This window comes from Zootoca vivipara, chromosome 13 (assembly GCF_965207765.1).
Source record: "Zootoca vivipara chromosome 13, rZooViv2.hap1.1, whole genome shotgun sequence".
In the NCBI taxonomy this organism is placed as follows: Eukaryota; Metazoa; Chordata; class Lepidosauria; order Squamata; family Lacertidae; genus Zootoca; species Zootoca vivipara.
This window is the reverse complement of record NC_142596.1, coordinates 9,239,133-9,263,791: the sequence shown is the minus strand read 5'-3', so window position 1 is coordinate 9,263,791 and position 24,659 is coordinate 9,239,133. Positions and strand designations below refer to the sequence as shown.

The window sequence follows — 24,659 nt, the reverse complement described above, 5'->3', positions numbered from 1 at the left end:
CAAAAGATGCGATGATAAAATGGGCAAAAGATTTTGGGCATAATATTGAATATGATGCGTGGTTGAAATTGTGGAATCAAACATTGAGGTTTACAGCATGTACAGCCCTGAAAGAAAATGATTTGAAGATGATGTATAAATGGTACTTAACACCAGTAAAATTGGCTAAGATGTATAGAATGAGTAGCCAAGCATGCTGGAAGTGTAAAGAAAAGGATGGGGAATTTTATCATATGTGGTGGACATGCGATAAAGTTAAAAGATTTTGGGAAATGATATATAATGAACTGAAAAAGATTTTTAAATATACCTTTCCCAAAAAACCAGAGGCATTTTTGTTAGGAATTATGGGAGATGAGATTGTGAAAGAAGACCAAGTACTGTTTATGTATGCGACAACCGCGGCTAGGACATTGTTGTCCCCCAAATGGAAAACTCAGGAATTACCAATGATTGACGAGTGGCTGATGAAAATGATAGACTATGCAGACTTAGCAAGACTGACTTGCAAGATCCGAAACCAGGGAGAGACAAAGTTCCGAAAAGACTGGAGTAAATTTGTGGACTATATGGAGAAAAATTGTAGAAGTTTAAAAACACTTGCAGGATTGAAATAAATCCTACGAACTGATTAAAGTAAGGATAATAAAGAACTGCAAGATAGGAGTAAATAAGAAAACCGTGTGAAGGGAGGGAGGGAAGTCACAGCTCGGCAGAGCAAAATGAGATGGGTGAACTTAAGATGAATTATATAAAAAATTGTTGTTTTGTTTGTTGATTTGGAAAAATTGAACAAAAATTATTATTATTATTATGGGTGATTCTGGAGACCGAGCTCTTCTTAATGGAGGTTATATATATATATATATATATATATATATATATATATATCCTCCATTAAGAAGAGCTCGGTCTCCAGAATCACCCATCCCTTTCTTGCCTTGTCCCAGGAGATATCCTGTTTTAGGGCAACATTAGAAGCCCTACCAGGGAGCTGTTTATAACCCTGCTTAATAATCTTGTTATTTTACCCACGCCTGAGTAGAGCCTGAGTGAGTAATCAAGGTTCAACAGACAGCAGTTATATAAGCTTGAAGGAGGAGTTAAATGGGGGAAGGAAAACAGCATAGGGGAAAGTGTTAGGCACCACCTCCCTCAGCACTGCTGCTCAGATTAAAAAAAAATTAGGGACCCCATGCCATAGCTGCGTAAAAGCAACTCCCCCCCCCCAAAAAAAATCTGGGAGATCACCATGTTTGCATAGTTTATGAGGATCTATCCACAGAACTATAGAACCATAGAGTTGTAAGGGTCAAAAGTCGTAAGAACATAAAACTACGTATAAGAAGATGGTGTAAGGAAAAATGGGTATATAAAAGGAGAGCTCCTGGATGCCAAGATCTCAGTTTGGGGCAAATACTCTTTGGTGAGAGAGAACCCCAGCAGAGATTTAGGCTATTAGATCTTTAAAATATGCTCTTGTGAGTTCCAAAACTTTCTTATTTCTCTTGCATAGAAAAATACCATGTCTGGTAAGTTTAAAATGGTTTACTTACAAATTCTCCAAAGGTCAGACTCATGTGCTTTTCCATACAGCATTCAGAAAAAGTTGCACAGGCAGTAAAACTTGGCTTAGTTGCAGAGGTGTAAATTCCTAAATTATTAATATACAAGAGTGGCTTGTAAGAGCCATGTGTCTGAGCTGCAGCAACCAACTCAGACTTCCTCACACACTGAGTTTCTCTAATAGACTGGGGGAAACAAAGGCTTGATTAACTAGTCTCTCCCACGGTGAGTTAAGATTAGTCTATAGTATTAATCCCTCCATGCATTAATTAGACTTAAGCCTGTTGGTTAGATGAGGCTGGTTATCCCACAGGTCCTAGGGTTCAGGCTGGTTCATATGGGAAACCATTGGTAGCTTCATCCTCCATAAATGTGTCTAATCTTCTTTTAAAGCCATCCAAGCTGGTAGCTACCACTGCCTCTTGTGAGAGTGATTTCCATTGCTTAACTATGTGCTTCATTGCATGTCCACGAGTTCTAGTGTTATGACAAAGGGAGAAAAACGTCTCTCTACCCACTTTCTCCACAGTAGTGGAAGTTTTTGTAAAGCACTTTGCTCACATCACTGGCTTGGTTTAGAGTCCTGGGGTGTGAGATGCTAGAAGGACCTGGGCAGCACATCATTTTCTTCTAATGCATCAAGGAAGCCAGTGGTGTAGCATAGGGGGTGAGGGCCATAGGGGCAGTTGCCCAGGCACAAAATTTGTTACGGGTGCAAAATTTCAACATCCGGTGCTGCCTCAATATAGCTCTGTACTTCCAGCGCTGGGCTTGGTTGAAAACGGCTTCTCCATGTGAACCAGAAAGTGACCTCTCCAGACAATGGAGCACTTCTTTTCTTATCTCTGTGGCTGTGATCTCCTGGGTGATGTGGATGCCATTAGGCAGTTGAATGCACATGTGTATTCCATCCATTTCCCTCCCTCCCACCCACCCCTCTGCATGGCCCTGGGCACTGGCAACACACGCTACACCACTGAAGGAAACACACAATGCTGATAACTTAGGCTGCAATCTGAACCCCTTTAGCACTGAGTTGGCAGGAAAGGGCAGTTACATTAGGCAGAGATATTCCTCTGCTCAACCCTTTCAGCCTCCACCAGCCTCCACCCATAGGGTGACACCAGCGCCACTCTGCTGGCACAGATTTATCCATCCACTGAACATGTAGGTGGGCAGAGAAAGCCCCCAAGCAGAGTGTTCCGGGGTGAGAAGGGAGGGGCTGAGCTGGCCCAGAATCCATTTGATTCCAAGCTGACCCCACTGCGATCACTTGACAGCGCCAAGCCTAATCTTGAGGCTGGCATATCAGTTTGCCCGCTCCCTCCACCCTGGCTGGTGTAAGCAAGCAACAGGGCTGCAAAGGCAGTGGTGGGTCTGCCACTCAGCCACAAACCAACATGTTCCAGCCCACATTTGGATTATCTTGCCCAGTATGATTTTCCTGGTTATTCCCTCTTTGATTGATACTTCCTGACATTGCCTCCCCCCCACTTGTTCAGCAGCAAATATATCAAGCCCAATTATGACAGGTGCAGTTTTATGTCTCTGTTTGACTTTTACGGGTGTCGTAAACAGTCCAGCTGGCAGTGGACTAGGAGGAGTTACAAGCGAAAGGATGCGGGGAGATAAATAAGATGGAATGTTGCTCTTGGAGCAAAGATCCCCCTGCCCTGCAATCGCAATTTCATGCACAGGGTCGATATTGTTGGTCTCAGCATAGCATTCATATTATTATCAGTAATTACATGCCCTTCACCCTAAGGTCCCAGGGCGGGTTGCTACATTCCAATGCAACTTTAAAAACAGTTAAAAACAACTTGCAATCACAAAAATAAAGTGGGTCCTAAAAGTATACACCCCAAGGGACACAAGCCAGGGTAAAGAAGTGCGCCCTAGGCATTCGCTTGAAGCTGTATAATGAGGGTGCCAAATGCACCTCTGTGGGGAGAGAAATCCATAGCTTAAGGGCGTACCTGCCAAGTTCCTGTCGGAGAAATAAGGGATCGGACTGGAAGTAGCGCTGCCGCCATTTTGGAACTGGGCAGAGCATGCTCAGAAGCGACTTTTGATGCTGCTCTGCCCAGTTCCAAAATGGCCGCCACGCCAGAAGTCACACTGCAGCCATTTTGGAACTGGGCAGAGCAGCATCAAAAGTCGCTTCTGAGCATGCTCCGCCCAGTTCCAAAATGGCCACCGCGCCAGAATAAACCAGGAAAAAACAAAAAAAAATCCATTTTTTCAGCTGGGAACAGCTGGAAAAATGGGGGGTTTCCCGGGGAATACGGGAGACTTGGCAGCTATGGCTTAAGGGCTGCCAAGGAGGATGCCCTTTCCCATGCTGCGACCGCCCTATAGCCTCCGAGGGCGGAGGATCTGCCAAGTGGGCCCCTTCTCCTGATCTCAGCACCTAAGAGGGTCTGTAGGGAAGGAAGTAATCTTTCAGATATTTGGGGCCTGAGTAGTTTAGGGCCTTAAACACTAACATGAGCACCTTGAATTGGGCCCAGAAACAAACTGGCAACCATTCCAGCTATTTTAAAAGAAGAGTTATACGAGATCTAAACGGAACCCCAACCAGAAATCTGTCTGCTGGATTTTGGACCAATGGAGGGCAGCCACAATCCAGACTAGATTAAGGACCCTCAAGCATCGTAGGGTTTTGTGGGAGGCTCTTAGGGACCGAGGCACGTTCAGCCCCCCCCCCATGTTTTGTTTGAGGGGCAATGAGAAAACAATGGAACATTTCAGAGGTCCTTCAGCTCCACCCCATGGCTCCTCGTGACGTCCCATGTGAGACATCAGGACATCACGTCAGGCCCCCTCAATCATCCTGAGAAGATGGCGCCTCTGGTGGGAGAGATGTGCAGCCCAATCTTCCGCACAGTTCCTCAGCACTCTGCCCCGCTTGTGATTTCCAGTAACTGGTTTTGTTCAGATGCATATAGCCTCCAGCAACAGAGGTAGTACACAGCAATCATGGTTATCTATCAGAAATGGCCAAATACTTTCAACTGCTGACTGTTGCATGTCAAGTATTGTCAAAAGTTTACTTCTTCTGTGTGCCCCGTGTGTGATACTGTTAAATGTAGACTACTCCTCATTAGATTTCATCATATACTAACTGCATCTGACTGCAGGTTGTCAGGAACTGTCATATGCAAAGCCTTCAGATATGAAATGTGGGCATGGAAGGCCAATTATTCGCTGATTACACAGAAAAATACCTGCAGCTGACCTTCAAAATATACAGAGGAGAATCTTGGGGATAGTGGTGGGGAGGGCATAGTTCATTTCCGCGCCAATTTCAACTAATAAATCCTGAGAATCAAGAAATTCTTGTGTCGTGTGAGATGCTGCAGGAGAAGGACCCCCCCCCTCCCAGCCCATCACTTATAAACGACTGACCTCATTAGTCAAAGAGGCAAAGTGGATGTGGAGAAAATTGATAGAGCTCATTTCCCCGCGTTGTCTCTGATAAGGATTTTAGAACATAAGATAAGCCTGCTAAGTCAGGCCAATGGCCCATCAAGTCCTGCATCATTTTTTCTTTTTAAATTATTTTTATTGATTTTATAACACATATAACAGAAAGAAATACAAAACAAAAAATAGAAAATTCACAAGAAAAAAGAGAAATACAACAAGAAAAAATGAAAAAGTATATAAAAAAGAAAAAAAATGCATTTAACATTTACTAATGTCATTCTTAAACCGGTGACTTCCTCCCTCCCCCCCCCCAATCCACGTTTCTATTAGTAACTATTACAGCGCTCTCGTCTTCATCACTCTTTACTTTTTCTAAAACCAAGCTCCTTATAACTACTAACAACCAAATTCTTGCTATAAATCTATGCATATAAACTTTAAATCTTATATTCTAAAATCATAAATCTAACTCCTTTCTTCCAGCATCATTTTTTCATAGCGGTGGAACAGGTGCCTATGGGAAGTCTGCAAGCAGGACATGTTAATTCCAGAACTTGGGGTCACCCAGTGAAACTGAATGGTGAGGACAGACAAAAGGAAGGACTTCACACATTTCTCGGGAGGTTCACAATCCACTGCAAGGGACTGGAGTCTTAAAAGGAGAGGCGTGTGCAATTCATTGGTTCAGAGGCTGCCTGTTTTCTTTTTAAAATGTGCTAAGGGTAAACAACTGGTTGGGAAAGGTGGCGCGATACAAGCACCAAGGCAATCAATCATTCATTCCCCGTCTTCTTTTTGATGTGTTTTTAACCCATCAGGAATCACGCCCTCCAAACACGCAGGTCTTCTCCTGGTAAAGCACATAATGAATTATGAAGGGTCTTGGAAGGCATGGCAGAAAACAGCTGAGCAGCTGTTGTATGGAATGAGGAAACAATTCAATCCCCAAGGGGGGGGGTTGAGGTGATCATTTTTTATTTATTTTCAAAAGGGAGCGACTTCACCTCCCCTCCTCCAGGACACCAGCTCTCGCTGGCGCTGCTTTGCATGTGTGTGTTTTAAGTGACAATTAGTCTTTCAAGGAAGTGGCAATGAGAAATGGCAGACGAGGAAGTGCAATTTGAATTTCAATGAGACATCTGAGAAATGCTGGGGAAGATGTGGTAGTGATGGAGCTGTCAGTCAAAGCGCTGTTGACTCGGGAAAACTCAAGAGTCTTGACACCTCTGCCTACTTTTTGGTTGCCAGCTTCTTCCTATGCTCTTCCTATGCACCAATCCGGCTTCTTTTTCTTTTGCAGTGAAGATGGTCTGGTGTTCTTTGGTGTACTAGAAATGAAACTAGTTATTCCAATCTAGCATTTTCTTAAACACAATCGGTAATTATTTGCCAAGCTTCAGATCAAGGGAAAAAGCATTCCCAGGATGCGTTCTTGATTAGCCTGGGAAAGAGGAGACTGAGATGAAATATGCTAGCCATCTTCAAATAGCTGTCAAATGGAGGATGGAGCAAGCTTGTTTTCTCCTGCTCTGGAGGTTAGGATCCAAACCAATCGATTCAAGTTCCAAGAAAGGAGATTCCGACTAAAGGTCAGGAATACCTTTCTGGCAGTAAAAGCTGTTTGACAGTGGAACAGACTCCCACAAGAGGTGGCGGACTATCCTTTCTTGGATGGCCATCTCTCTTGGATGATCTAGTTGAGATTCCTGCATTGTAGGGGGTTGGCCTAGATGACCCTGGTGTTCTTTACATCTAATGCTTTTTTTCTGGGGGGATGCAGGGGTACACATACCCCTAAACATTTTGTGAATCTAATGGGAGAAGAAACTAATTTTTTTAGTTTCTTCTCTAGCATGGTGAATCGTCAGTTCTGTTGCTAGCCCCGATGGCGGTCTTATTTCAGTGTTTCCTGGGTCTCAGACGGAAGGAGAGTACCCACTAAACATTTGTTCAGGAAAAAAGCACTGCTTACAACTCTATAATTCACTAGGGCTACTGAGGCGCAGTCCACCTAAGAAGAATGTCAAACAATTTTTTTAACACACACCCCATACCTGAAAATCGTGTCCTCCCTAAAAGAGGGCACGTGTTGTGGTGAGAACTGGAGACCGATTGTGGGTGGGTCTATTGGATAGCCACAACACCCAATTGGTAGGTCCCTCGTTGCAGGGTGAAATCTGGCCAATGGGGCGCAGTCCAAACAGTTCGCGGGACCTATTTAATCCCTTGCACTTGACCCAGAGCTTCTCTTTCGGCCCGTGCAAACCTGCATTTTCCTCATTCAGATTACCTTGTTGGTGCAGCTTTAGCATCTCAGCACAGGTGGAGGTAAGGATGCAAATTTTGACTTTCAACAGCCCCCCCCCCATGCAGAACAAAAAAAAGCATCGAGAAAAGGGAATTAGAGAATTATTGGTTACTGAAAAAGAGAGAGAACTAAGATAATCAGAAGTGAGAGGGGACACTGGCCATGGAACTTCTCCACCACCTCCTGGCCCCCAGCTCAAAACGTATTACCCTAAGTTGCCGATTCCTCATGCTTATCACAGGACGGGTCTTAGATAGGCTGGAGATTGTACGGGGGAGAGATTCAAAGAAAGCAGCCGTAATTTATTCATCTCTCCCTGATTGCTATTCCCATAGAGTTCTCTGTAATCAGAACCATTGATTTTTGGGTCCTGCAGGTAGATCAGCTGAACATTGGTCATTTTCGCTGTCTTTCTAACTATGCGCATTGGCAGAGATGGAGAGCTCAGCAGAAGGGCTGCAGTTCATCTGATTTGATCCCCAGTAGCACCTGCTCTGAGGACCCACTCAAGACAACATCTTGAGAAGCAGAAAATATTCAATTCAGTGGGGCTAAAATCTAGCTGCAGCTTCTCCGCTCTCTCTGCCACCCCATTTCTCCTTCTGAATCTCACCTGAAAACCAGATCGTACTGTCTTCTACCAAGTTGTTTATAGCTATGCTGCTGAGCAAAAGGGAGAATGTAAGAAGGTCGAAGCTAAGTGATCTTAGACCAGGCATCCCCAAACTTCGGCCCTCCAGATGTTTTGGACTACAATTCCCATATTCCCTGACCACTGGTCCTGTTAGCTAGGGATCATGGGAGTTGTAGGCCAAAACATCTGGAGGGCCGCAGTTTGGGGATACCTGTCTTAGACTCAGGATTAGGGACAAGTGGTCAGGGCTGGATTTAGGTCTGATGAGGCCCTGAGCTACTGAAGGTAATGGGGCCCTTTATATGTCCAGCTGTCCTTTGTCAACAAAAAATTGTTGCTGTTTTTTTGCGTTGAATGTATGCTATATGGTAATTTATGGACCTAATAGGTATCTAAAGCCATTTGCACATGTTGCCATGCAACCAGTCCATGCAGAATGTAGGCACCCTATGGTAAAGGTAAAGGACCCCTGACAGTTAAATCCAGTCGCGGACGACTCTGGGGTTGCGGCACTCATCTCGCTTTACAGGCTGGGGGAGCCGGCGTTTGTCTGCAGACAGCTTCCGGGTCATGTGGCCAGCATGACTAAGCCGCTTCTGGCGAAGCAGCGCACAGAAACGCCATTTACCTTCCCACCGGAGCGGTACCTATTTATCTACTTGCACTTTTGGTGTGCTTTCGAACAGCTAGGTTGGCAGGAGCTGGGGCCGAGCAACGGGAGCTTACCCCATCGCGGGGATTCGAACTGCCAACCTTCTGATCGGCAAGCCCAAGAGGCTCAGTGGTTTGGACCACAAACCAGTGATATTTTTGGGAGCAGGCTAGCAGGTGGGGCCCATTACTTACATCATAGGAGCCTACACAACACAACACAAAACACTGTTGCTGTATGGTTTTATTTTATTTGTTTTTTTATCTTATATTTTGGAAATATTTGGAAATATTTTGGAAATGTATAACCAGTTTCCCCCCTTTAAATTGTTTGGGGGGGGCAAGAGAGTGAGGCCCTAAGCTATAGCTTGTTTAGCTACTAAACAACGGCACTGTAAGTGGTTTGTCCTCTGTTCCTTCCATAAGTCTTCCACTGTGACACGGTGCGTTCTCCACGCACCTTCTGTTGTGCCAAGTGAAATTCCTCCAGCATTAATTCCAGGATTTGCACATCTGCTCTTACACCTTGCTTGCCATGCTAAGCCCTTTATTAAAATGAAGGGTCTGCGCACCAGCGCATTAGCGCTCTGCTGCACAGTTAGCAGGGGAAGCGCCACAAGTTCCTAATTAATGTGCTGGAGCACTTCAGCACATCACAGCCCCCTCCTCCCCAAAAGCTGAACCTTAAAGTAGGGGGAAAGGAAGCAGAAGACAGGAACTCTGCGCAAATAAGAGACTGCCCTAGCCCTAACTCTAAGTACCTATCAATTAGCTAATGCTGCAGCACCAGAAACATTCGCCGGCACAACCGGGCTGAGCCCAGAGTGCATCCCAGACTCTTTTTGGCTCCCCACTCCCACTGGTGAAGCTTCCCTGTTCTAGATGAAAGAGCAGATTGCTGTTGCTAATTGCCTCTTTCTGCTTGGAGGTGTGCTCGGAGCGCGAGCTGAATAAGAGTCCCATCTAGGAAACATTTCACTGTAACTGCCGTTCTTTGCATTTAAAGGAAAAAAAGAGAGAAAGAAACGAAAAGAATAACAAACCACGGAACAGAGAGTGCTTCCAACAATCTGCTCTTTCTGAGCCCATGGAAAATTATAACTACCCATATGGAAAAAGCATCTGGCTAGTTTCCAGGTATTTTGCATGGCACGCAACCTTGTCGGTTGGGCGTCTCTGCTAAAGTGCGACCTTATATAATTTAGTATCTCACATTGTTACTTAGCAGGATCCCCTCCTATCAGCAAATGTCAGGCTGAATGCCAGCTACAACAGCCAATGTTATTGACGTGCTTCATTCACAAGCTTCTGCGGTTGCAGAGCTCCCCCCCTTTCTTTTTCTTCCTTAAATACTCAGAATTGTAAATGAGCACCAAAGCAAAATGTTCCTTCTGTGCTGGATCCAGAAGGAGGAGGAGAAGGAGAAGGAGAAGGAGAAGGAGAAGGAGAAGAAGAAGAAGAAGAAGAAGAAGAAGAAGAAGAAGAGCGGAATGTAATTTAAAACTCTTGAATGCTTTTTGCAGCTTTTTAAAGGCAGAAGTTGGCATCATTCTGTTTCAGAGACAGTCTAATTCTAGGCCAGGGAAACTAAAATTTGCATTCCGGGTTCCTGCTTATGAATCTGCTTATTTTACTTAGTGTATTCTATTTACAGAAAAAGCTTGTGTGAGAGAGAGAGAAAGAAAAAGAGAGCGAGAGCGAGAGAGCGCTGTATTATACAGAGTCAGGCAATTGGTCAATCTAGCATAATATTGTCAACACCAACATGACTCCATGATTTCAGGAAGGAAGGGTGCTATTGAGATGAACCTGAAGCCATCTGTATAAAAAACTGAAGGGGTGGGGGTGGGGACTGGGTATCTGCTCTATCTGAATTGCAAGGTGGCAAGTGTATTTGTACCGAAGTGGAACCCTTTGAGGTGAGAGAACACACACACACACACACACACACACACACACACACACACACACACACCGATCTGGAGTGAAGAGGGGATCGCTCTTTGCAGATATTCCAGTTTGTTTGTTTTTTAAAGAAATGTGAACTGAGCCAGACAGTCTGTTTCCAAAATGAAAAACCAGGAGGGAGAGAGGGGCAGGAGGCAGCTGACATTTGCCCCAAAAGAGGTCCATCTTCAATCCAAGTCTAGAATCTCACCCAAAGCTCTTCATTCACAGTGCTGGGGGTCGGATGCTTTGATTCTACAAAGCCTACCCCACAGTAATTTACTCAATCTAGTTCTCTAAATATTGCAAAGACATTTTGGTGGCATTTTGTTGTACCTTGTCCCTTATTTATCCATCACTCAGCCTTTCTGCCTGTTCAGCTTCTCTCACTTCTTTTTCATCCTTCCCAGTCCATACATAACTCTGGTCTGGTCTGTTGCATTTCTTGTTTGTGTCCTCATAACTTTTTTTAAAAAAAGTGTGACGTTTTATTTTGTTTTTATATGTGCTGGAAGTTGCCCAGAGCATACCCTCCAACATTTCTCCAATGAAAATAGGGACATCCCATTCCATTAAACAGGTTCTCCAATTCATGGAGAGCACGAGTTGCGGGAGGGGAATCAGGACGCCCCCGGGTTGCTGGGCAGATTAGTCAAGATGGCCACAGGATGCCTGGGCAGTTTAGAGTTGTTGCTGGGGGGAAAGTCATGTTGCAAGTTGGGTGACTGACAGCCTTAGCATTTACAAACCCCTGTGTGCTCCTCACGGTTTCACTTTTGCCAAATGCATGGGATCTCCCGCCCGCCCACCCTCTTTTAAGTGCTTCTTGCAATTGACATTGCTACGCCTGCCATGGGGTCGCCTGCCTTGGGGCGGGGGCCCGGTAGGAATTTTGTCCATTTAGCTGATTGGCTGCTGCCATTTGGTTTTTGCCTACTGTGTAGCAAATCGTCACAACTTGTAAGGTTGGCGGTTAGGCATTGGTTAAAAATTGGCTGGTAAGAGGAGTATGGAAAGGAGTATGGAAAAGCTGGGCTACTCCTCAAAATTGTTGCTGCTTATAGAGGTATTCCATGGGGCTCGAAGGGCTCTCATCAGTATCCCGGTAGGGGAATTGGGCCAAACACAGAGCAAATGAGCCTCGGGGAACATTGGAGGTGAGGACAAGTGAAGGGCCTGAGGTACACAGCTCCGTCCTCCCTCAGGGAATGTTTACCTCAGGCATCCCCAAACTGCGGCCCTCCAGATGTTTTGGCCTACAACTCCCATGATCCTTAGCTAACAGGACCAGTGGTCAGGGAATATGGGAATTGTAGTCCAAAACATCTGGAGGGCCGAAGTTTGGGGATGCCTGGTTTACCTACTGACTTCCACAAATGGCTAGAGGAAGTCAGGGCAGATCTGGCCCAGGGCGGGGGACAGATGGATTAACCAATGCCTAAGCAACCACTCGAGGGATGCTGGCCACATGATCTGGAAGCTGTACGCCAGCTCCCTCGGCCAATAATGCGAGATGAGCGTGCAACCCCAGAGTCGGTCACGACTGGACCTAATGGTCAGGGGTCCCTTTACCTTTTAAGCAACCACTCACATTTGATTGTATTTAAATAAAGTTGTGGCCAAAATAATGCCAAAAACCTTAAATACTATACTACTACTACTACTACTCCTATATTATTTATACCCCGCCCATCTGGCCAGACACTCTTAAATTGATGCGTGTGTGTGAATTTATTGGGGGGGAGTCCTGTGACCTCAACGCGCAATGATAATTTTACAATTTATACCCCACACATCTTTCTGGGTTGCCCAAGCTGCTCTGGGAAGCTTCCAACATACAGTCATACCTCGGTTTACGTCCGCTGCGGTTTGAGTACTCTCGGTTTGAGTACTCTGTGTACCTGGAAGTACTCAAGTGCGTGCGCATGCGCAGATGCGCTCTATCGGTGCTTCGCGCACGCGTACTATCAGCACTCGGTTTAAGTAGTTTTTGGAAGGTGAATGACTCCCCAGAACCAATTAGGTACTTAAACCGAGGTACCACTGTATATAAATAGTAAGACATTTAAAAACATCCCTATACAGTGGAACCTCGGTTTATGAACACCTCGGTTTATGAATTTTCGGTTTATGAACACCGTGGACCCATCTGGAATGGATTAATTCATTTTCCATTACTTTCAATGGGAAAGTTCACTTCAGTTTATGAATGCTTCAGTTTATGAACAGACTTCCGGAACCAATTACGCCCATGCTTCAGTTTATGAACACTTCAGTTTAAGTACTCCGCGGACCCGTCTGGAACGGATTAATCCACTTTCCATTAATTTCAATGGGAAAGTTCGCTTCAGTTTATGAACGCTTGTTTAAGTACTCTGCGGACTGTCTGGAACGGATTAATCCACTTTCCATTACTTTCAATGGAAAAGTTTGCTTCAGTTTATGAACGCTTCAGTTTATGAACAGACTTCCGGAACCAATTGTGTTCATAAACCGAGGTACCACTGTACAGGATTGCCTTCAGATGGCTTGGGGGTTGGATAACTCCATATTCTACAACACTTCTCCAATGAAAATAGGGACATCCCATTCCATAATGATAATTTTACTATTTATAATATTTATACATCTAACTGGGTAAATTGTTGGTGTAGCGATCTGGGGCTTTGCTGATCTTACCAAAATCGAAAGAGGTCACAGCTGCTATGTGTGTGTGATTGTAAAAGTTTCAGAACCTACCAATCTTATTTAACTAGTTTGGAGTTGGGCATGGATATGATTTCTTGTTTAATATTTATTAGGGCGGCTGACTGATGATGCAGGATAAATCAGATGAAGGAAGGCAGGCTACCGAAGATCTGTCTTGAGGAACAGAGGGCACTTGCTCAAGAAAATTTCTGGTTACAAATTAGTTGTTTTGATTCATTCCAAGAGAGGGGGAGAGAAAACAAAAAAACGAAATAAAAAATGAAGCATATGTGTTTTGGCAGATACAATTGGGGAAATGTACAGAATGCCATGAAATAAGAGGAAGCCGTATGGCTCTTTCCTCACAAGCAAGCGAGTTCTGATTTCACCCGCTCATACTCAACTGAGAATCACCAACCTTTTCTTTTTGAGCATTAAAAGTCTCCTGCCATTGTTAAAAGCGAGGCCTCCTAGGGGTGACCTCCATGATCTTGTATCCCAGCAACTTATTGGTCAGTAATTTAGGAAGCAACTTGCAGAAGGCAGTGTATCATTTATCTGAGATGTGTGTGTGTGTGTGTGTGTGTGTGTGTGGATGTGTGTGCATTCCCAGCTTTTAATAAAATGAAATAAATCAAGACAGCTTGCCATTCTTTCTTTTTTCTTTTTAAAAAAGCAAATTAAATGCCATAAAATTAAAAGCAAGTTAAAAATGATAAAAGCCATAAAGCCATAAAATTTTCATAAAAGCAGCAGAGTAAGCAACAGCACACCAATAAAACACTCAAGAGCAGCCAGCTGATGAAAAGAAGTTCATGTTAATTGCAAACTTGGGTTCTGATTGCTAGAGGCTTTGAAGCAAAAAAAAACCCGGGAAGACTGAGAAACAAGAGGAAGGGTCCTGGCTCTCACCACCAGAAAAATAACTTGCAATCCCAGTTCTGTTTCAGCCAAAGGCTTTAATGTGTAAATCGAATGGGCATGGCACAGGTTACAAGGTGAGCAGGAACATAAAAGGTTCGGCTAAACACAAAGTAATGCAAGATTTTGATCTTGCAACTGCACCTTCTTTTTCAAGGGGGGGGGAGCACAAGAGTCCCTGGACTGGGCAAACAAATGGGCACTACTTCAAGTAGGTTGGGCCTGCAAGGATTGTTTGTGCCCCAGCTTTGGCATCTCCATGTCCTTGGAGAGAGGTGGTGCCAGCTCAGCAACCAGTTTATTTCCTCCTCTAACAACAACAACAACTTATTATTTATACCCCGCCAGTTTATTTTCCCCTCTAACAACAACAACAACAACAATTTATTATTGTTAATAAATAATTTGTTTATTATTGTTATCTGGGCGGCTCCCAACCGAATATTAAAAACACAATACAGCATTAAACATTAGAAAGCTTCCCTGTCTTCAGATGTCTTTTAAAAGTCAGATAGTTGTTTCTTTCCTTGACATCTGATGGGAGGGCATTCCACAGGGCGGGCGACACTACTAAGAAGGCCCTCTGCCTGGTTCCCTGTAACCTCACTTCTTGCAGGGAGGGAACCACCAGAAGGCCCTTGGCACTGGACCTCAGTGTCCAGGCTGAATGGGGGTGAGGATGCTCCTTCGGGTATACTGGGCCGAGGCCATTGAGGGCTTTTAAGGTCAGCACCAACACTTTCAATTTTGCTCACAAACGTACTGAGAGCCAATGTAGGACCGATGTTATATGGTCTTGGCAGCCGCTCCCAGTCACTAGTCTAGCTGCCGCATTCTGGATTAATTGCAGTTTCCACGTCACCTTCAAAGGTAGCCCCACATAGAGCGCATTGCACTAGTCCAAGCAGGAGATAACTAGAGCATGCACCACTCTAGCAAGAGGCTCCTCACTGACAGGAGGAGGTACCAGGAGCAGGAGGTGTTTGATGTCACAGGGTTGGAACATTCTTCTGCCAACCCATGTGGTCCCATCCTTGGATCCATTCCCTTAGTTACTGGACTCCTCCGTGGACTCAGACACTTCTTGGGGTCCCTGCTGTACCTCCTCCAGCCCACGAGGACCCTCCCCGTGATTGTCCATCTCCAAATTCTTGAGCTCTTCCCATTCCTCCACAGAATCTGACCATGGCACCTCCAGGGGACTCTTGACAAGAAGTATTAGCATACTCAAGGGAAGGTTTGCTAAGGCACAAAAGAGGTTTTGGGGGCGGAGACAGGGGTCAGGTAGGACATTGTTGTTGTTGTTGTTGTTGTTGTTGTTGTTGTTGTTGTTGTTGTTGTTGTTGTTGTCCATCTGTCTCCATCTGCACCTCTGGGGATTAAATCAAACCACATAGTGACATCTCCAGGGCACAAGCCTGGGCAGTGTGTCTGGAGGTCCTGGACGGCCCACGTGACAAGACACCTCCCCCCCCCCGGCCTTGCTGATGTGGTCCAAAAAAAGAGAAAAGCAATACATTTGGCACCAGACTGGCTGCAGGAGTTTCTGGAAGGAGGAATACAAGGCGCCATCCAACCATTTTACGGACTCCATTCCAGATTTGTGTAGGGTTTACTCCTTAGCTCGTTCTTCTCCCAAAGATGTTTATCCATGAAGCCTTTCCCTCATTCGTGAGAAAAAGCATTGTCTGCATCTCAATATTTCAGTGTCTTCCCCCCTTTGTACAGCTCTCCCTCCCCATAAAATGTGCACTTTAGAAAAAGCAAAACCTGAAATGGCGTCAGAAAATTCAGGGAGGTGTAAAGTTTGGGACCATGGAATCAGGTCGCTTTGCTTTGAAAGGTGGATCAGAGGATTGTCATCCCCCACCCTCATCCGCATGTACATCTCGTTGTAAGTGATTGACTTGGCGAATGTCACCTGTGAATGCAACCACTCTCTCATCTGATAATCTCCTCTCTATTCCAAGGAAGTCTTTGTTGTCCTGCTGCCAGGAAATCTTCCTTCCTATCCCCCACCCCCCCCACCCCTCACAGTACTTCAACTTTTCCTTCTCTTGCTCCAGGCCATTGCTCCCCACCCTGCCATCTCCTGACACTCTGAATAATCTCCTTCCTTCAAGTTTGCTGTTCCCTTGAAGGCATTTCAAGTGCAGGCTTTGATCACGTCTCCTCCAGCCCTTCTCTTTTTTTAGCCTCTCTATATTCAGCTCCCTGAGTCTCCTCTCTTCATGTGAATGATAATCCACTTGTAAACGTGTCATACTGGAAACATTTGCCCCTCTAATTTCTTCTTAGGAGAAGGGCTGCGCAGAGAGAGAGAGAGAGAGAGAGAGAGAGAGAGAGAGAGAGAGAGAGAGAGAGAGAGAGAGAGACTCTGTGCTGTTTAGCAATAGGAGAGTTTCAGCACACCCTCCAACGTTTTTCCGGTGAAAATAGGGACATCCTTTTCAATAATAATAATAATAATAATATCATTTATACCCCGCCCATCTGACTGGGTTGCCCCAGCCACTCAAGGCAGCTTCCAATATGTATAAATACATAACATTAAACATTTCAAAACCTCCCTATAAAGGGCTGCCTTCAGATATCTTCTAAAGGTTGCATAGTTACTTACTCGGGGGTCGCATAACTCCATACCCTCTAATGAAAATAGAGACATCCTACTATACCCTCCGACATTTCTCCAAGGAAAATAGGGATGTCCTAAGGGAAAGTGAGACACTCTGGAATCAAATCAGAAACTGGGACGGCTTCTGTAAATCCAGGACTGTCCCTGGAAAATAGGGAGACTTGGAGGGTCCGTAGTTAGGTGGGGCTAGGGGTCTGATCTGGTAAGGGGCAGATTTCTGGCCCCTTCCTCTTACTTTATTATTATTTTTAAATGGACTCAGGTGAGCGTGACCTGTGACTTTCTCCCCAAGGAGGCTTGTGGCCGAGGGCAAAAAGGGAAGGCTGGAGAAGGCAGGCAGCGGCTGGAGGGCAGCTCTTCCAGCGGGGAAGAGGCGGAGGCTCCAGGCATGGTGCTGCTTCGGCGCGGCGGGCGAGGGCAGTGAGCCGATGCTGGGAGACGCCGCTTCCAGCCCCCGCCTCTTCCAAGGCACCCTCCAGAACTCGGCGCGAACTTGGCGCCCTGGTTCCCCATGCCACTTGCCTCTATGGGCAAGCCGCCCCTGGAGGCACTCTATACATAAGGGGTGAAGAGCTTCTGGCTCATGGGCCAATCTCGGCCCACCAGGCCATTTGGCTCAAACTACCCCCACCTGATGATGCCACTTAGGTTGTGATCTGATGGGCAGGAGGGTGTAAAGCCTGGCTTGGGCGTAGACGCCTGTTCCCCAGGAAAGAATGGGGGTGAGCAGTCAAGCACAAACAGGCAGAAGGCTGTTGTGCTCATGTCTTGCTGGTAGGCATCCCACAGGCATCAGGTTGGCCACCATGAGACCAGGATGCTGAACTAGATCAGCCTTCGACCAAATCTAGCAGAGCTCAAGTAGCAAAACACTGCCCTTCCACTCACAATTTTGAATTGGTCGAGATCAGGGCTGGGAAGCCCCCAGCCTAAGGGTCTAATTAGGTCATGGATCAGTTCCAGTTTGGTTTTTCTTACCCCCAAACCAGCCACATTGATAATATTGCCTTCTGTTGGACTCATACTACCATCGGCCCCATTGTATCCACCAGTCAAGGATGAAGGGAGTTGTAGTCTGTTAATATCTAGAGTGTACCAAGTTGGGGAAGATGGTTTTATGGTATTGTCCTGATGTTGTTAACTAGTGGAACTCTGCCTTGGCAGGCTGTGTTGTATTCAACATGCCTTTCAGAATACCCCAGAATAATTTCCATGTTAGGGCTTCTGTTAAGGCAGGATTGGGGAACTCCATTGAGTGAAGATGGTGGTCTATGGCAATGCAAACAGTCTCTGGTTTGTGTCCCAAATTGGGCAAAAGATTCCTGCATTGCAGTGTGTTGGACTAGATGACCCTTGTGGTCCCTTCCCAACTCTACAATTCTATGATTCAATATATTCCAATTACAGATCTCTATTTTCAAGAGTTATGAGTTCTTGCTAAGGGACATGTCTCAACTTCATGCAAAACAACCATCCCACTTTCCACTTTTTTGCAGATCTCTAAAGGAGTAGCCACAGTTTCTTTGCTCATTTATGTGAACAGCATATCCCGGGGTGGGCTAAATTAGGATAAAAGGATCTTTCTCCCAGAAGTGTCCCTATTGAGCTGAGCATTAAGAAAGGCCGTTCAATTTCCCTCCACTGTTGTAGTCTGATTAAAAATTCTCTGCATGGCCAAACATCAAGAGAATCCATTGGTGTTTTTTTATACTGGGCCTCCCTCTGGTAAGATTTTCCGGAAATGCAGATCTCAGCCTGCCCAGGGAGTCTTCAGCCGAGATGAAGACTATGTCCAGGAGTGAGCCAGATCCTCAAGCTTGGACTGAATCCATCACAGATCTTGGTCCTGAAATATAGATCATGAGAGATACAATGTACAGAATTCAAGTTAAGTACATCCACCATAAATGAAGGGAGACATTTATTTGATATGGAGATTAAATATGATCAAAACTGGTATTAGGTGCCAATGCTAAATCCTTCTATAAAACCTTAACACAAATCAAATAGCTTTTCTGTCTGGCACATCTGTCCTTTAGCATCCCATTCAAGTTACATACTGCAAGCTGAATAATAGAGAGGGAGGAGTTGTGGGGAAAAAACCTCACCCCAAATGGGACTCAAACCGACAATCCCTGGCTTAGGAGGCCAATGCATTATCCATTAGGCCACTGGAGCGGGTGGTGCTGTGGTCTAAATGACTGAGCCTCTTGGACTTGCTGATCAGAAGGTCAGTGGTTCGAATCCCCACGATGGAGTGAGCTTCCGTTGCTCGGTCCCAGCTCCTATCAACCTAGCAGTTCGAAAGTATACCAGTGTGAGTAGATAAATAGGTACTGCTATGGTGGGAAGGGAAATGGTGTTTCCCTGAGCTCTGGTTTCCATCACAGTGTCCCGTTGTGCCAGAAGTGGTTTGGTCATGCTGGCTACATGACAAACGCTGGCTCCCTTGGCCTGAATCGAGATGACCACCACAACTCCACAGTTGCCTTTGACTGGACTTAACCATCCAGGGGTCTTTTACCTTTTTACCTTAATGCAAGCATTCGAGGGAAATGATCCATGTAGGAATTTAAGAAGATCTCTGGCTCACCTAGTCCAGCACCTCTGTTCTCACACTGGCCAGCTAGATGCTTGTGGGAAGCCTGAAAGCAGGGCCTGAGTGCAACAGGAACCTCATCACATAGGATTCCCAGGTTATTCAGATTTGTCCTCTTCTTTACATTAATTAGTACTGCCAAAGAAAAGAAAATGCTTCAAGGTGACTGAACAAGACAACGTACCACCGATAAAGCAGTTAAACCAGAGCCTTTTAAAACGGTGAGCATAAAATACACAAAATGCTCATCCCAGAACATATTAAGCATCGCAGGGGGTTGGAGCAGAAGACCCTTGAGCTACTTTCCAACTCTGCAATTCTATGATTCTAGGACAAGTCCTACCCACCCTGCTAAAAGGGGGCCAACTTAAGTGCAAAAGGCCAGAATTAAAAAAAGGAAAGGAAAAGAAAGTTTAGCCTGGTGCCTAGAAGCAGATAGTGATTACGCCAGGCACATTTCTCTGCAGAGAGAATTTCACAGATGTGGTGTCACCAATGAAAAGACCCATTCTGGCCTAGTTAGCCTCCACCCCCTCCCTTGGTTGGGGTACACAGAGAAAAGCCTCTGAGGAATACTGCAAAGTCTCAGGGGAGCCACACTGATGGTCTTAGCCTCCATAAATTGGCCCAATCCTCTTTTGAAGCCCTCTAAGCTTCCTCCTCATGTGGCGCTGTGGTTAAACCACTGAGCCTAGGGCTTGCCGATCAGAAGGTCGGCGGTTCGAATCCCTGTGACGGGGTGAGCTCCCGTTGCTTGGTCCCAGCTCCTGCCAACCTAGCAGTTCGAAAGCACGTCAAAGTGCAAGTAGATAAATAGGAACCGCTATAGCGGGAAGGTTTCCATGTGCTGCTCTGGTTCGCCAGAAGCGGCTTTGTCATGCTGGCCACATGACCTGGAAGCTATACGCCGGCTCCCTTGGCCAATAATGCGAGATGAGCGCGCAACCCCAGAGTCGGTCACGACTGGACCTAATGGTCAGGGGTCCCTTTACCTTTACCTTTAAGCTGGTGGGCATTGCTTCCTCCTCAGGGAGCAAGTCCCACTGTTTAACCACGTGGTGACTGAAAAAGTCCTTTATTTTGTCTGTCCTGAGCCTTCTAACATTCGGCTCTCTTGGATGTTCATGTGTTCTACTAGTAGGAGAGAGAGCGCAACAACAACAACAACAACAACAACAACAACAACAACAACAACAACAAAAGGTTCTCTTTCTCCACAGCATACATAATTTTATAAACTACTATCCTCTACTTACCTTTTCCATCAGCTAAAAAAGCCCCCAAATGGCAGTTGCCTCCAACAATGAGCCCAGTGACCTTTATATATATATATAATGTATTTATTAAAGATTTTTTCAACAACAAAAACATACAAAACACAAAAAGAAAATACAAAAACACAAAATGGAAAAAATACGAAAAATACAAAAACAAAAATTCTTACTTATAAACCTTATTTCAAATCTATTGACTTCCTCTCCCACCTCCTGCTGCGCTTCTTTATATTTCATATTTAGTAAATTCTAATTCTTACATAAAATCTTAGATTCCTTTAAATATTATCATTTTACTACATCTATTTTCCTTATCTTTTAAAGATTCAGTCTATATCTTACTTCCTAATTAAAATATCCTTATCTTCTAACAATACATATTTTCAAACCTTATTGTTATCTACAACCTCCTTTTATCTCCCTCACTGTCATTAAATCAATCTATTACATGCTTATTTTTCAAATAGATTTTAAATTTCTTCCAATCTTCTTCCACTGCTTCTTCACTCCGATCCCGAAGTCTCCCCGTCAACTCAGACAGTTCCATATATTCTATCAGCTTCTTCTGCCATTCATCCACAGTTGGTAATTCTTCATTCTTCCAATTCTTTGCCAGAGCCCAATGAACTTTTTATTTCATTGCATTTATTCCAAAGATTTCCAGGTTGCCTTGCCAAAGCAATAAGAAGTACATCGAGCCATGAACACCCCCAACAAAACCAAATGAAAGTGTAGAGCAGGGGTCAGCAAACTTTTTCAGCAGGGGGCCGGTCCACTGTCTCTCAGACCTTGTGGGGGGCCGGACTATATTTTTTTTTGGTGGGGGGAATGAACAAATTCCTATGCCCCACAAATAACCCAGAGATGCATTTTAAATAAAAGGACACATTCTACTCACGTAAAAATACGCTGACCTGATTCACGGACCGTCTGCGGGTCGGATTGAGGAGGCGATTGGGCCGGATCTGGCCCCCGGGCCTTAGTTTGCCTACCCATGGTGTAGAGCAGGGGTTCCCAACAAAATTTTCTCGAGGACCCCTCATCGAGCCGCTATTGTGACAAGGACCCCCATTAATTCCTAATCCTAAAATTAAAAAGTGAGAGCCAAATTAAGAGTCTTTTTATATTTTATATTTATACGTTTTTTACAGTTACAACAGAGTACTCCATCAGTATACAGTTATATAATTTTTCCAGTAAGCTTAACACTGATCTTGGAAGGGTTAGGTTCAAGGGACGCCAACGATTTAGGTTCAATGGACACCGACAAGCTTGGTTTGAGAGTCACTGACTTACTTGCTTGAACATCAAATGCATTATCTTCCTCTTCATCTGTAGGCCTTTGTCGTTTTAACGAACCACTTTTTAACCAATGGTCCATTTTTAACTACGCGAACTGTAGCTTCCGCGAAAAACAACGCTTGGTTTACAAACACTACTGTTTTGCAAAGAGGCAGCGCGCGCCAGGGAGGAGGGAGGGTACCTGCGCAGTAGCGCACAAATGAAGCCGACGCGCGCAAAGCATCTTGGGGAGGTGAGCGTTAGTAGAATGCGCGCGCTGCCTCTTTGCAAAACAGTAGTGTTTGTAAAGCGCCACCTAACGGCATACAGCAGAACTACTGCCTCTATCTAATTCTAGTTTTGCGCTAGACTCTGCTCATGCAGGAAGCGGCCAAAACAAAAAATCTGTTATCATACGAAATATAGTTAATATATTTTTTATTCTAATAGCATCTTGCGGACCCCTCTGGCATAGCTCGCGGACCCCTGGGGGTCCACGGACCACCTATTGGGAACCACTGGTGTAGAGGGAGCCCTTCTCTCTACCTATTTGACCCCTCTTGTCACCAGACCAGAGATTCCAAGCACTTGATGGATGATAGGCAAGCATCCGAGATGCTGGTGCAGTTGAGACTTCATCCAGCCTTGGCTGTGACAGCACAAGGCACCAATTCACCAAAACTCCCCTCGGCAAGAGTCCGTTCAGCAGCATGACAGGAATATCCATAGAACAAGCTGCTGATTAGCTACAGTGCTGTCAGGCCCAATTACGTCTTTACCGAGGCTGACAGGGGCTTTTGTGAAGCTTGTCCTCCATGCCTCCTCTGCTTTCAGACACCCTCCACTCTTTCCCCTCCCCTTGTCCACGCAAAGCACACTCTCTGGGCTAATTGCTCCGGGCGGCTGACATCTCTTTCGGAGCAGACAATGAAACAAAACACAGAGATTTTGCTTCAACCCCTCCTTTGGCAGCCTCCCTTGGTCTGGAATTCGGGGGACAGAGTGAAGGGGACTTTGGTGGGCTGCCCCCCCTAAACCAAGTAAATAAATAAAAGTACTTAACTAACTGGCCAACCAAGTTGCCGATAACTTGGTTCTGCCCCCCCCAATAAATCCTGAGTATGCACATGGCAAAAACATCTCCCCTCAGACTCGTTCGTGGACACAGTTAGGCCCTGCCCAATCATGCTTCTTAGGGACTGCTGCAAGCTTTTGCAGCACTGTGGAAAACAACAACATGCTATTGTTTACTAGGGCTATGTACGTCCCACCCCCAGCCACCCAGCGTTAGAAACTCAAATATATAAACTAGGCACCAGATGGCTCCTTAAATCAAGATTAAAGGTAAAGGTAAAGGGACCCCTGACCATTAGGTCCAGTCGTGACCGACTCTGGGGTTGCGTGCTCATCTCGCATTATTGGCCGAGGGAGCCGGCATATAGCTTCCAGGTCATGTGGCCAGCATGACAAAGCCGCTTCTGGCAAACCAGAGCAGCACATGGAAACGCCGTTTACCTTCCCGCTGTAGCGGTTCCTATTTATCTACTTGCATTTTGACGTGCTTTCGAACTGCTAGGTTGGCAGGAGCTGGGACCAAGCAACGGGAGCTCACCCCGTCACAGGGATTCGAACCGCCGACCTACTGATCAGCAAGCCCTAGGCTCTGTGGTTTAACCCACAGCGCCACCTGGGTCCCTCGGCCAAAATGGGTCCCTCGGCCAAAATTATGGTCACCAAAATGGAATGTCTAGTTTGCATTTTGGGGCAAGACAGCTCTAATGTCTTATTTTTCAAATGACGGACTGACTGGGATTGATGATCAGTTCCGGTAAACACCTGGCTAGTTCAGATGACAACCTTGAGCTACGGTAGGTTAAGAATTTTGAGACGTTAAAGAAGAAAAGTCACTTGACAAGCTACAGCAACGAACTATGACGCCGTTCACTGCTCTTGCTCAGGCTGCACAGAAAAAGCATTTTGGGTTCCAGAAACCAATTCTGACTGTGCAGATAAAATAGACTGGATAGAATTCTACAGGATGTTTCGCTAGTGTGTGAAAAGAGTCAAGAGCCAATGATCCCCAGGCATGCGCCTCCAGATGGCAGAGACGTCATCATGGCACCCAGAAATCTTCACTTGGTCACAAGTAGCTGATAGTCAGGTGCAAAATGTGTCTGGCACCTGGCTAATTTCAAACACTGCATCCACTCTGTGGCCCTGATCCAGATGAACCCACCACACCCTGGATCCAGTCCCAAATGAGTTGGTGGGGGGCAGAGCTTCTTCTTCTTCTTCTTCTTCTTCTTCTTCTTCTTCTTCTTCTTCTTCTTCTTCTTCTTCTTCTTACTCTTACTCTTACTCTTACTCTTACTCTTACTCTTACTCTTATTATTTTATTATTTATACCCCGCCCATCTGGCTGGGTTTTCCCCGCCACTCTGGGCGGCTTCCAACAAGTACCAAAATACATTAAAATATCACAAATTAAAAACTTCCCTAAACAGGGCTGCCTTCAGGTGTCTTCTAAAAGTCTGGTAGTTGTTTTCCTCTTTGACATCTGTTGGGAGGGCGTTCCACAGGGCGGGTGCCACTACCGAGAAGGCCCTCTGCCTGGTTCCCTGTAGCTTTGCTTCTCGCAGTGAGGGAACCGCCAGAAGGCCCTCGGCGCTGGATCTCAGTGTCCGGGCTGAACAATGAGGGTTCTTTCCAATCCTAATAAAATATAC

At 45.4% G+C, this 24,659-nt stretch overlaps 1 long non-coding RNA gene across 1 annotated transcript; it reads right to left on the bottom strand.

The window, feature by feature from the left end:
- Positions 1-16,591: 16,591 nt before the first annotated feature.
- On the bottom strand, positions 16,592-21,147 carry LOC148683627 (uncharacterized). The gene is made up of 2 exons (XR_015946828.1): positions 19,373-21,147; positions 16,592-18,625 (listed from the first exon to the last, which is right to left on the bottom strand). It is a non-coding gene; the product is annotated as an uncharacterized LOC148683627 (long non-coding RNA).
- Positions 21,148-24,659: the final 3,512 nt, after the last annotated feature.